The sequence below is a fragment of the Staurois parvus genome, unplaced genomic scaffold (assembly GCF_062004578.1).
Source record: "Staurois parvus isolate SC_StPar_1 unplaced genomic scaffold, SC_StPar_1.0 ptg000116l, whole genome shotgun sequence".
NCBI classification, from domain to species: Eukaryota; Metazoa; Chordata; class Amphibia; order Anura; family Ranidae; genus Staurois; species Staurois parvus.
Window position 1 is genome coordinate 889,364 of NW_028317912.1, and position 13,587 is coordinate 902,950.

The 13,587-nt window shown below is 42.9% G+C and overlaps 2 non-coding genes across 2 annotated transcripts; one reads left to right on the forward strand and one right to left on the reverse strand.

Moving 5' to 3' along the window:
- Positions 1–3,132: 3,132 nt before the first annotated feature.
- TRNAG-GCC (transfer RNA glycine (anticodon GCC)) lies at positions 3,133–3,203 on the reverse strand. Its single transcript has one exon. It is a non-coding gene; the product is annotated as a tRNA-Gly (tRNA).
- A 110-nt stretch (positions 3,204–3,313) lies between these two features.
- Positions 3,314–3,386, forward strand: TRNAK-CUU (transfer RNA lysine (anticodon CUU)). Its single transcript has one exon. It is a non-coding gene; the product is annotated as a tRNA-Lys (tRNA).
- The last annotated feature ends 10,201 nt before the right edge of the window (positions 3,387–13,587 follow it).

The following is a 13,587-nucleotide window of genomic DNA, read 5'->3' on the forward strand; positions in this document are numbered from 1 at the left end:
ATGAGGTAGGCCAGTGAGGAGGGAGTTACAGTAGTCGAGGCGTGATATAATAAGGGAGTGAATGAGTTGCTTAGTGGTTTCCGAGGTTAGGAACGGGCGTATCTTGGAGATGTTGCGGAAGTGAAGTCTACATGAGTTTGTCAGCGATTGGACCTGGGGCTGAAAGGACAGATTGGAGTCTAGGATTACACCTCGTACGCTGGTATGAGGGGTGGGACTGATGATAGTGTTGTTGATCTTGATGGAGAAGGCGGGGGGGGCACAGGCTGGGAGGAATACTAAGAGCTCAGTTTTGGAAAGGTTGAGTTTGAGGAAGTGGAGTGACATCCAGTCCGATATGTCACTTAGTAGGCTGGTGATGCGATTGGAGACTGAGGGGGTGAGGTGAGGGGTAGAGAGATAGATTTGTGTGTCGTCGGCATAGAGATGGTAGTTGAAGCCATGGAAGTTTATCAATTGGCCAAGGGAGGAGGTGTAGATGGAGAAGAGGAGAGGTCCGAGGACAGAACCTTGAGGGACCCCAACAGAGAGAGGGAGTGAAGGGGAGGTGGCAGCGTTATAGGTAGCACTGAAGGAGCGCTGTGATATATAAGAGGAGAACCAGGAAAGAGCGGAGTCTCTGAGGCCAAAAGAGTGCAGTTTTTTGAGGAGGAAGGGGTGGTCAACCGTGTCAAAAGCCGCAGAGAGGTCAAGTAGTAGGAGTATAGTATAGTAGCCATTGGTTTTGGTGGTTAGTAGGTCATTGGTGAGGTTGAGTAGGGCAGTTTCGGTGCAGTGTAGGGGGCGGAAGCCGGACTGTAAAGGGTCGAGAAAGTTGTTGTCGGTGAGATGGGAGCTCAGGCGATTGTAGACTAAGCGTTCTAGGAGTTTAGAGGTAAATGGCAGTAGGGAAATGGGTCTTAAGTTGTTCAGGTCGGTAGGGTCCAGGGAGGATTTCATAAGTATGGGAGTGATGTGCACGTGCTTTAGAGGGGAGGGGAAGGTACCAGTGGAGAGGGAAAGATTGAAGATGTGAGTGAGGGAGCATAGGATGGAAGAGGGGGACCGCAGCAGTTTTGAGGGGACAGGGTCCAGGGGGCAGGTGGTGAGGCGGGTTTCTGAGAAAATCTTAGTGACCTCTTCGGTGGTAGTGAGGTCAAGGGAGCAAAGTGTTGAGGGGGTTATTGTGTGAGGAGTGCTAAGTGGGGTGGGTGTCTGCGCAGTGGCGAAGTCCCTACGAATTGCGTCCCTACGAGTTAATGCTCATATGCACTGTTTATTGCTGTTTTGCTGATTCATGAGTTAATCTCCCTGCCCCCCCCAGCAGAAGTGACACAATGCCATTTAAAGGTCTCAGCTGTATACATGGGAATGGATCCAATCCGCTACCATGAGAGGCTGCTGTTGGATGGGTTGAGAGGGTGTCCAGTATCCTACTCTCATTGGCAGATGCCGCGGTGTGATGTGGGCGGGATTTTCCTTCTCCTGACTAAGGGCTTCTGTCTGATTCACTTGCCAGCTAGACCTGCTCCGCTCGACCACCAACTGACATAACCAACCCCTCCCCTTTTTTATCCGCCACACCCCTGGGATCACTGAATGGCCTAGGGTGGCCTGCCCCTCCCTCGGAAAGCTCCTCCTCCTGACAAGTGACTGGCAGATGGTGTCCGCCAGATCTGCAGGCCAGGACACACACACAGGCCAGAGCCTGTAGAGAGGAGTAGCCAAGCGGCCAGACAAGGAAGCAGTTGATGCTTGAATGCATGCCTGCTGTAAGCTCTGCTTTTTTGATGTGACACTGAAGATAGCTGTAAATAGATTCTGTAGCCTTTAGCCAGGAAATTTAAACTGGCATACCAAAAAGGATTATAACACAGATGTTGGAGGACAGGCGGAAAACACGTGTTCCTACAAGTACATTCAGTAACTTTCACTCAACCAGGTGTGCCATAGGGGCTGAGGATGTTTTGGAGTCAAAGCACAGAACAAAGAATCCAAATTACCAAGCGGCTCCTTTGGGGTAGTACTACACTTTACTTGGGTGACACAGATTTCTATTAAGGAAGTTGTCAATAGGGAGCTGAATCTCACTTTTACAGCTGAATACAATTGCACTGTGCATAAGAATGCATTCTGTAGTGCACTCTCTTTGTTGTGGCATCAACTTTCTTGTAAAAAGCTGAGTGGCAGCATCCAGGAGTGGTTAAATTATGCTGCCCATGTAACCCCACCCTTACTAAATGTTCATTAGGAAGAGACAAAGCGATTCTAAAGGTTCTTTTTTTTTTGCAAAATAACAGACATATCTATACTTATCTTCTGTGTGCAGTGGTCCTCCTCTTCTCTGGTCCCCTGCAGGCTCTCCTGACTCCTCCTGTCTGTCAGGTGCCCCCACAGCAAGCAGCTTGCTATGGGGGTACCACCTGCTCTGTGTGTCCATTCACACACACGGAACAGAGGCTTGGCCCCGCCCCCTCTCTCTCCTCATTGGCTGAAATGCTGTGGTTGACAGCAGTGGGAACCAATTGATCCCATTTGTTGTATCAGTCAATGAGGAGGCAGAGAGCTGGGACAGCCAAGGCTGTTATTCACGTCGCTGGAACGTGATGATGTTCAGGTAAGTATTGAGGGGGCTAGGGGCATTGCAGCACACTAAAGGTTTTTTCCCTTTAATGCATAGAATGAAGGTAAAAACCTTGAGCCTTTAGAACCACTTTAACTGTTAGAAAATGCTTTTTTACAGTACACTAATTCTGCCTTGTAGTTAGAGCATTGTCCTTCTTTTGTTTTCATCAGTAGGATGGCCATGGACAGCACAATCATTTGATCCAAAGAAGATTTTACTAGGCAACAGAGACATGATCATAAAAAATTTCTGTTGACAGTCAGCTTCGAAGACTCCACTATTAGGTTTTGTTTAGCCTAAGAAGGGTTAAACTTCTGCTGTAGGCATTTCTGTAATGGTCTCGTGCTCACTGTACTCGTCTCTAAAAGTCCTGCTTAGCACTAGAATAGTACTTATGGCTAAAAGTGAGTATATTAAATTTATAGAAAAATACAGGGTTTCTTTAATTTAATTGATAGTTGTTTTAATAAATAAATATAAAAATTATCCAAAAAAAATCTATAAAGAGAAGAAAAAAAAAACACAGATGCATTGGCCGGGAATCGAACCCGGGCCTCCCGCGTGGCAGGCGAGAATTCTACCACTGAACCACCAATGCTCTATACAGATAACTCTTCTGTGAACCAAGAACAGCTTCAGTGTTAACTTTACAATGCTTAGACTGCAGTGCACACCCACAGGAAATTATGAAAACAGCAACATTCATCAGCCCGGCTAGCTCAGTCGGTAGAGCATGAGACTCTTAATCTCAGGGTCGTGGGTTCGAGCCCCACGTTGGGCGTAGAATTTTCTTTTTTTTTTATATATATATATTTATTACACTTTATATCAGCTGAACCTGTTTTCACATTTAACTAAATTATAGCTTGTAAATTTTGTTCAAGATCATACCAAATGTGACCTGACTTGTATTCACTTTCCAAAAAGGAATGTAAAAACGTTTACACTGTAGTAATGAAACAATATTTTTGTTTTTTGTTTTTTCATTTTTTTTTTTTTTTTTTTTTTAGGAAAATAGTAAAATAAGAGAACAGTTACACAAAACCTAACTGGACTTAAAGGATAAGTTCACCTTTTGGATTTTTGCAGGTATAAAAATGTGCATTTATTATTTTTGTCTGCAGGAACCTGGAAAGCATTGCAAAAGCAATCAGTAGATCAGTGATGCCATGCAGGTCTCCTGCAGACCTGTCAGAATATTTGCTTGCTTTACAGGATGTACGAGCAATTAGATACTCTGACAAGAAGCTTGAATGAACTACCATGGCACTCCACAGCACCGTGGTAGTTAATTCACAACTACAAGCCGACAGCTAAGGCTGTCAGGACTTGCAGTTTATTCATTCATGGAATTCTGTGAATGAATGACAAGGCTGTGTGGGCAGAGCCCCGCACAGCCGCACGGGTTTCAAATCGGACAGATAAAAACAGGTGGAACATGAAACATGTTCCAAAGGTGAACTTATCATTTAAACTTTAAATTTAAAGTATCCCGTGTGGGAAAGCAGATATACTGACAGGTCTGCAGAAGACCTGCATGGCATCAGTGATCTGCTGATCACTGGTGCAATACTTTACAGGCTTCTGCAACCAAAAATATTAAATGCACATTTTTTTACCTGCAAAAAATGTGCATTTATTTTTTTTTTATCAAAAGGTGAACTTATCCTTTTTTTGTATGATGCATGCTTGCTTTCATTGTAAAATGCATGTAAAGGCAGCCAGTGTAAATTAGGCCTACAGCAAACTGACACACTCTTGGAAGTAACCGAAATAAAATCTCTATCCAATAGATGAGAGAAGGTCCTTTCTATTGCTTCAGTACCAGCAGGAATTACCCAGTAATCTCTCAACGTTCTTGTAGCAGGGATAAGTGTGTGTGTGTGTATGTATATATATATATATATATATATACACACACATATACACACACACACGACACTGCCACCACCATGTTTCACTGTAGGCACCATGCATTTTTCTTGTACTCCTCACCTTTGCAATGCCATACTGTTTTGAAGCCATCAGTTCCAAAAACATTTATTTTGGTCTCATCACTCCAAAGTACAGAGTCCCAGTAGTCTTCTTCTTTTTCAGCATGGGCCCTGGCAAATTCTAGACGGGCTTTTTGTGCATGGGCTTTAGGAGAGGCTTCCTTCGTGGACAACACCCATGCATGTCATTGCTCTGCAGTGTACACCATATTGTGTCATGTAAAACAATCACCCCAGTTTGGCTTTCTACTTCTTTAGCTAATGGCAGTGAACTTGCAAGGTGTTAACTTCTGTGGACGGTCTGGACGTCTCTGTAAGATGGTTGCAGTTCCATCTTTGTTAAATTTTTTGTATCACTTTTACTATTCTAAGTAAAGCTTTGCTGATCTTCTTGTAGCCGTCACCTTTCTTGTGTTAATAAATCATATTCTTTCTCTGGCCTTGCAACATTTATTTTCTATGTGGTACCACTGCTGACAGCATGAAATGGGAAGGGGTTTTCTTTGTTAAGTAATGCCCTTTTTACAATCAACTGTCTGCTGGACACCTGTTTAATGAATAATTAGACTCCACTGTAGTTGAATTCTTGTTAATTAGGGTTTTAGGGTCTAAAATTTAGCTTTGCTCCTAAGACTTTCATTGGGGTGTATTCATTTTTGCAACATGGTCTAGACTTAATTTGTTAGGGAAAATACTTTTCCTGACACCAACATGGCAGCATACATGTGCTATAGCTCCACTCCTATATCTACCCACAGGACCTGTGTATATCTATAAAAGTCTGACTGAGAGAAAGCTCCCCATTCTCCTTTTTGTCCTCAAGATATACACCTGTAAGACCATGATGCGATAACTCCCTACCTGCCGAGTCCGTCTGGGTTCAGCCTCTCCCAGGCGCAGTCCTGCATCTTAGGTTGCTAAATGCACCAACAAGGTGGGGAGCCCCTTCTGGTGGTCTTTTGGGGCTGAGGAGTTCTGTAACCAGAGACGTGAAAACCTCCTGTGCTACACCTGAGCTGGTGTTTGTTTACTGCAGTCCATGCTGCATGTGTTTTTACTGTTGTGGGTTTAGTAACACTTTAATGATCCTCTGAGTTCTCTAACCACTTATGACAGCAGACTCCGGGCATAACGTCAAAGACACAGCCCTGCACAGGAGTACAGGTCACCACAGTTAGCAAGGAGATCCCAAGCCCATCATAGCCATCTTTATTCCTGGCTCTGGAAGCACCTTTATCCAAGCCATTCACTTTTGCCTTGCACCTGGCTTCACCAGAGGTAGAAGGAGGTCAGTGATCCTCCTTGAAAAGGCTAATCAGGGTTCAAGTGTCTCTTGAATCCAGTCATTCATTAAGGTAGCAGGACCAGAACAGGATGACCCAGATGACTGGCTTTCGTAGTCAGAATATACTTCACGTTTTCAAGGCACAGCCTTCCATGCTCCCTGATGACTGGAAGGATGAAGAGGTTGTTTCAAAAAGGAGTGGTAATAGTGGTATGAAATTTTTCATTAGTAAGCAGCTGCAAAATGATACCTTACCCAGGAGGAAAATCCCACTTCTCTGTTGAAGATAATGGCAATGCCACATGCTAACGCACTTAACATGGATTGCAGTAACACACATTAAAGCACTGCACTCCACTGCAAAGATATGGACAATACTAAATTAACTAATAACTGCACTATGAAAAGCAACTGCGTGGGATCACTTTTCAGAGGAGCAGCTATGTTATCTGCACATGCACAAAATCCCTAATGCTCATGTTTGATAGGCAGCTCTGTATATCAATCAGCATCCCTACGATAAGCACTATTTCAAGAGCTGTCAATGGTTAGTCTGACCTTCCTCTTCATAGGAGGCCAAGGTTCAGGTGAGTTCTCTCGGCTAGTTTGGCCCACTTTCATTTCAAGACTATTTCGCCAGACTGAGACTTCAAGAGCTGGTGGGAAGAGTGTGCAAAGGCACCTTTCTGAAGAAAGAACAGCCATGATCCATATTGTTCCTTTCAACCCCTACAGGAGTTTTGTTGAGAGGACCCCCCCAGGGTAGTGTGACTGATTCGGCGCACAGATGGTAAAGCCGATTTTGGGATCCATAGGTGCATTCTATGGTAAAACTTTGTTACATTTGGTGGCTCAGACATCACCCTCTAGAATTATTCTTCATCCAAGCCAGAGTAACATTTTCTGCTCAAGAGGTGGATGTCCTCTTTCAGTACATCAATAATATGATTGCAAAGGGCATTTATTCTAAGTCCTCCCTCACAGACTTTTTATTCTCTTAGGTGTCTGTACGGAGAAGACTGAAGATGCAACTGGTGTTGAGTTTAAAGAGAGTCTCAGTGGGGGATTGACAATTCCAGTTTCCATACCTTCCTTCGTGGCTCTCCACCTCACAGGTGACCTTTATGTAATCTTCAGAGGCTGCGGGTGCCCAGGATGCCAAAAGGGGCTGTGGCGCCAGGTATTTTTGGTTCCCAATGAATGAGTCTTTAATCGAAAAGATCTTGCCCATATCACTCAAGTATGGGGCCTCCCTCAGTTGATCCTGTTTGCATCACCATCCTTTCACAAGGTGCCTCCCTTGCTACCCTCACCCATTTGGTGGAGGAAGTGGACGCTCACTCAGCCATAGTTGCCTAGCAAATGGCTTTTCTCTACTGCCTTTGGTCAGGAAGTTCCAGAGGGTACTGTTGTCCAAGAGTCTCACTCTTGTGATAACACGCATGCCCGATTAGCCTGCAGGTCTGGGTTTTACCATGTATACACACACACGTGGCTTTATGAAAGTCATTAGTTACATCCCAAATATGCTGTCGGAACAGAAACTAGATAAAAAAAAAAAAAGGTACTAAATGCCAAAATTGTCACCCGCTTCACTCAAAATTACTAAATGTAAATCATATGTGCATCCTAGTGCTGCTATTAATAAGTATAAAAGTAATAAAATAAATGGAATGAGTAAATCAATATCAATTTCCAGAAAAAAGGTCCATATACAAGTGGAAAAAAAGGTCAGAAAAAAAGTCCATACATACACTTCTTCAAATGTGCATAGTTAACTTGGAAAAAAAAAATGTATAAAAATAAAATATCCCATCCTTAATTGATAATTTTGTGTGAACAAACTTGCACAAGTGTGCTCCCCCACCGGTTGTGCTCTCACCTCAAGTATATGTCCAAACCGTTAAGTAAGGTCACATAACGCTTGTGACCCTTTAAATGGGCCAGAGTAGAGATGAGATGGTATTTTGCTGTTTGGGGTCCTCCTTTGTTCAGTCGAAAGACTCTCCTTCCACGTTGGTTGATACAGAGGAATAATCAGATCATAGTGTGATATCCCTTTAAAACCGTTTTATGAAAAGAATAGCACTCACATATAATCTGTATGTAAAACCGCTTTGTGCACAAAATGCATTCCCCAGATTTTTTTCAGTGGTGAAAAACCTAAAATTGCCAGCTGGTGTCAGTATGGAACCACCGAGTGTCGTGACATCAAGCCCCTCCCCAAATGGGACACAAGCTTTATGTGACCTTACTTAACGGTTTGGTCATATACTTGAGGTAAGACTTTTTTTCTGACCTTTTTTTCACATTTTTATCACTTGTATATGGACTTTCTTTCTGAAAATTGATATGGATTGATTTACTCATTCCATTTATTTTATTACTTTGATATTTATTATAGATAGCAGCACTAGGATACACGTGATTTACATTTAGTAATTTTGAGTGAAGTGTGGCACAATTTTGGCATTTAGTATTGTTTTGACACACTAGTATGAGTAGGTGTAAGGCGATTCACAATCAGCAATTTTCATTCAGAAAGCAGCTCACCAGCTTCCTATATTAATTTTAGCTAAAAAAAAAAAAAAAAAAAAAGGTTGTTTATGCTACCAGTTATTAGTGCACTGTTAGTCACCTTGAGGAGGACATAGGTTTACTTTAAATACAATGTACTATAAAACCTGCAAAACTATTTTGTGTAATTTTGAAAATATTTTCCTTTTTTTATTTTACTACAGTATATTTATGCTGCATACACTGCAGGTGCCATCTGCTAAATTGGACTTGTTACTTTTATATTACCACTTGGAGGAGCTCTGACATTGCCTATAGATAAAAATTATATTTCAGTTGATTAAACTAGTAATAACACTGCCAAAAATGCAACAAAACACAGCAGAGCCTATACTCTTTTTACTTAATGTTTCTAAACATTTGTTCCATCAAAGAGAACTATAAATAGGTAAACCTGTTATAAACCTTCAGGCTTTTTTGGAATTTCCCAAACAAAATGGTTAGGTCTGTTCTGTTGAAGGCCATATTTTTTTTTTATATTGTTTTTTTTTGGGGGGGGGGGGGGGGGGGTCAAGACAATTACTAGTGAGCCATTTGTAAAATGAAAATCAAAGAGTATGCACTTCTGCCTAATGAAAGGATGGATCCCTTTTAATCAGCTGGTGGTAGACTTACAATGATGCAGAATACTGTATACAAGCAATGGTGCACATTTACAAAATTGAGAGACTTTCTAGGCAGGAAAATTTAAAATAAACATTAAAAAATTGGTTACCTAAAGCCCAAAGAAAAAGGTACAGTGCTATAAAAACTTGATTTTGCACTCTCCAGCTTTAGTAAATAACCCTCATTGTCACTCCCTAACTTTATGACCACTACAACTGACGGTAATCTCTCTCTATCTCTCTCAAGTATATAAATCAATATCAAGTTATATTAACACCTATTGGGCTAAAATAGATGAGCACTACTAGGACTATAAAGTACTCTAATGATACCTTCACTTTTGTTATAAACAGCAACTTCAAAACTAATCAGTAAAGGAAAACTTTTGAAATAAGAATGATCATTTTTACCTTCAACTCTGTAGTACAAGGGCCCATCTGATTGCATACAAATTGAAAGTGTTTAAGTTTGATATTTTCTTTTACAAAAAGCTTTATTGAATAATAAGCAAAGATGAACAGACAATCGTATCAAAACTTCAATGACCAACAGTTACATATTACAATAAATGCAGGGAAGCTGGTGCAAGGCATGTGTTGATAAAAGCAAAATCGGAAAAGTTTACATAGGTGCCCTGAGGGAAGGGATGGGGAGGGAGATTGGGAGGGAACGGGTAACAGACCTTTGTGGGTCAATGATAATGTAAACTCCAAAGGGAAGTATTGCTACATCAACATTATAATAAACAGGAAAGGCCCGAGAAATGGCCGCATCAAAAAAAAAAAAAAACAGTACATATTCATGACCTAGAATTTAAAAAGAAATCTAGATTGCATAAATAGCCGTACGGATGCAGTGCAGAGAACAGCAGGTACAATCCGTAAATTATGTTTAAGGACAGAGTAGACAGAAGAGTAGAAAAAGACAAATAGTAGAGAGACATGGACAACACACACAGAAACACACAAAAAAAAAAAAAAAAAAAAAAAGAAGGGGGGAGAGGGAAGGGCTCCGGGGGGATCACAGCAGAGTTCATCCTCATATCGATAAAAGGGACTGATCGAATCTCGAGGGCTGAGCTATATCCAGCCAAGGACGCCATATCTGCAGAAATTTTGTATGGGTATCCAACAATATGGCCGTCAGTTTTTCATTGACCATTATGAAGTTCATCCGATTTTTGACAGCCTCAAAGCTAAGGACAGGAGTCTTCCAAGCCCTCGCAATCGTCAATTTAGTTGCCATAAATAAATGTGATGCCAGCTGCCGTTCAGAGCGGAGAAGGCCCTCAAGTGGTTTAAATAGAAGAGCTTCATATGGATTATGCTTAATGTCTGTATGAAGAATAGTGCGGAGGAGGGCATATACCCTAATCCACAACCTGCTTACCTTAGGGCAAGTCCACCAGATGTGTGCCATGGTACCCAATTGTTGACATCCCCGAAAACAAACCAGGGAATAGGTAGGGATAAAACTAGCTAGACAGGCAGGCGTATAGTACCATCGGTATAGAATTTTATAGGCATTCTCAAGAATAATGACATTCCTGGAACACTTAGATAATGTTTGGGTCATGAGTAGGTTTGATATTTTATGGTTTGGGTAAATCTAAAGGAAAATTGTACAAAAAACAATTGTATAATGTATGGCCAGCCTAACCTCTGTGACTTTTCCCCCCCTCTAGTTACCTCCAATTACTAAAAGTCACAGGTGGACTCTATTTACAAATTACCATATTTTTCACTCCATAAGACGCACTTTTTTTCCCCCCAAAAAAAGGGAGGAAATGGTCAGTGCGTCTTATGGAGCAAATATAAAGCGGCTGGTCCGGTATTTCCACTGCCGCCACCATGTCAGAATACCGGGCCAGCCGCTCAGCTGTTCTCTGCGGCAGGAACTCACCTGTTCCTCGGTCCAGTGCTGTAGTCTTCCCGCCCCGGCTTCTGTGACAGCCGGGTGCCCACTGCGCATTCATGAAAAGCGCTGCGCTTTGTGAATGGTCTGGCGTCTTCTGGGACACATGACAGGTCCCAGGAGACGACGGGGCCATTCACAAAGCACAGCGCTTCTCGCGAATGCGCAGTGGGCACCTAGCTGTCAAAGCCGGGTGCCCACAATATAGGAAGGAGAGCTCCGTGGAAGTGTCAAATTCAGGTACCCGCTCCCCTTCCCTCCCTGAAGGTCTGCAGTCTCTGGTCATGCCCTGTACTGTCCGCAGTCTCTGGTCCATCTCCTGTACTGTGTCCGCAGTCTCTGGTCCTTCTCCTGTACTGTGTCCGCAGTCTCTGGTCCTTCTCCTGTACTGTGTCCGCAGTCTCTGGTCCATCTCCTGTACTGTGTCCGCAGTCTCTGGTCCATCTCCTGTACTGTGTCCGCAGTCTCTGGTCCTTCTCCTGTACTGTGTCCGCAGTCTCTGGTCCATCTCCTGTACTGTGTCCGCAGTCTCTGGTCCATCTCCTGTACTGTGTCCGCAGTCTCTGGTCCATCTCCTGTACTGTGTCCGCAGTCTCTGGTCATCTCCTGTACTGTGTCCGCAGTCTCTGGTCAGCTCCTGCAGTATGTCCGCAGTCTCTGGTCATCCCCTGTACTGTGTCCGCAGTCTCTGGTCATCTCCTGTACTGTGTCCGCAGTCTCTGGTCATCTCCTGTACTGTGTCCGCAGTCTCTGGTCATCTCCTGTACTGTGTCCGCAGTCTCTGGTCATCTCCTGTACTGTGTCCGCAGTCTCTGGTCATCTCCTGTACTGTGTCCGCAGTCTCTGGTCAGCTCCTGCAGTATGTACGCAGTCTCTGGTCAGCTCCTGTACTGTGTCCGCAGTCCATTGGTTCAGAATGTTTTTTTTTTTCTTGTTTTTCTCCTCTAAAGCCTAGGTGCGTCTTATGGAGCAAAAAATACGGTAGGTGACTTCTGAAGGCAATTGGTTCCACTAAATTTTAGTTAGGAGTATTAAAGTAAAGGGGGCTGAATACAAATGCACGCCACACTTTTCAGATATTTGTAAAAACTTTTGAAAACCATTTATCATTTTCCTTCCACTTCACAATTATGTGCCACTTTGTGTTGGTCTATCACATAAAATCCCAATAAAATATATTTATATTTGTATGTCAAGGGGTATGAATACTTTTTCAAGGCACTATAGAAGACTTCATACATACTGTAACAAATTGCACATAATATTTTGATGCAACACACATGTGCATAGTCCATCTCTCCATATAATGCCTACTGATATTACTGTACAAGATCACAAAAAACAAACTACCAAAGACCTCAAATATAATGCAGACCTGCATTCTGCTGCCACAGTCTTTCCTGATTTGGGAATTCCTGCTTTAGTGCACAAGAATTGTTTTGGGCTATAGTGTTAAATGGTAGAACTATCCACCAAGAAGACAGCTCTCCCATTCATCCACATAGCCTAGACAAGGGTTTCTCAACCCTTTTACCTTGGAGGAACCCTAGTTTGAAATCTTGAACCCCCAAAATAATGTTCATATCTACACGTCACAAAACATTGGCGTAATCAGTGGGCTGTTGACATAACAATTATTTTTACAAATAGTATTAAATAATAGAATACATATTAAAACCTACCCATTTAATGTGAAACTGTGCTTGCTTTTTTTCTGCACAGATGCTCAATTCTGAGTTCAAACTTGAAATAAACAGTGCACAGTGGGGGCAACAGGGCAGAGCATAGGAGGCCAGCATAGCAAAATATAGGGATCAGCAGGCAGAGTACACGGAAGCAGGAGGGCACATTACATGGGAGCAGAGCAGTAGCAGTTTCCATTTCATGCAGTTACGGAGGGAAGCAGCTGTAATAGTCCTGGATCTGGCACGCTGTTCCCCACCGGCCCTCCTCTTGTCCATCCCATGTGATGTCACACACAAGCTCCTGGGATGGACAGGGGGTGAAGAGGCTGGCAGAGAACAATAGAGACACTCCTTGCTTGCCTGTGCCACTCTGTATGTGGGAGAAGTGATAGGAGAGTGTCAGCAGAGGATACAATCTACCTGTCAGCTGCCCATGATTGACAGATAGATCGTGGCAGACCACCAGTTGAGAAACCCTGGCCTTGAGCCACACCCTAGCACTAAAAGGTTATAAACATGATCCAGTGCAGTGGATCCATGCTGCATCTAAGGTAGCAGTGTCTCAATTTGAGAGAGTGGGGAGGGAGACACTGACCACTTTTTTAAAGTACATCTGCACTAAATTAGGGTATACACAGGGAGTTTTCCTTCATTCATCCATCCAGTTGAACGACAAAAAACTCACAGTTCCACACAAGCAATGTGGATGCAGGAATGTACCCCACAGCACTTTTGTATTCTGAAACTGGGGACTCCCCTGCTGTCAGAATACGTAGATCAGCGCTGCAGCCAATGTCTTTAAGAGCTCAACAAATGCTGGTTTTCCAGCATGACTGTTTGACAGAAGCCGGTCGTTAAACCAGCTTTTGTTGAACAGACAGCAGTACACACAAAGCAAAATTCGACCAGTTTCTACTGAAC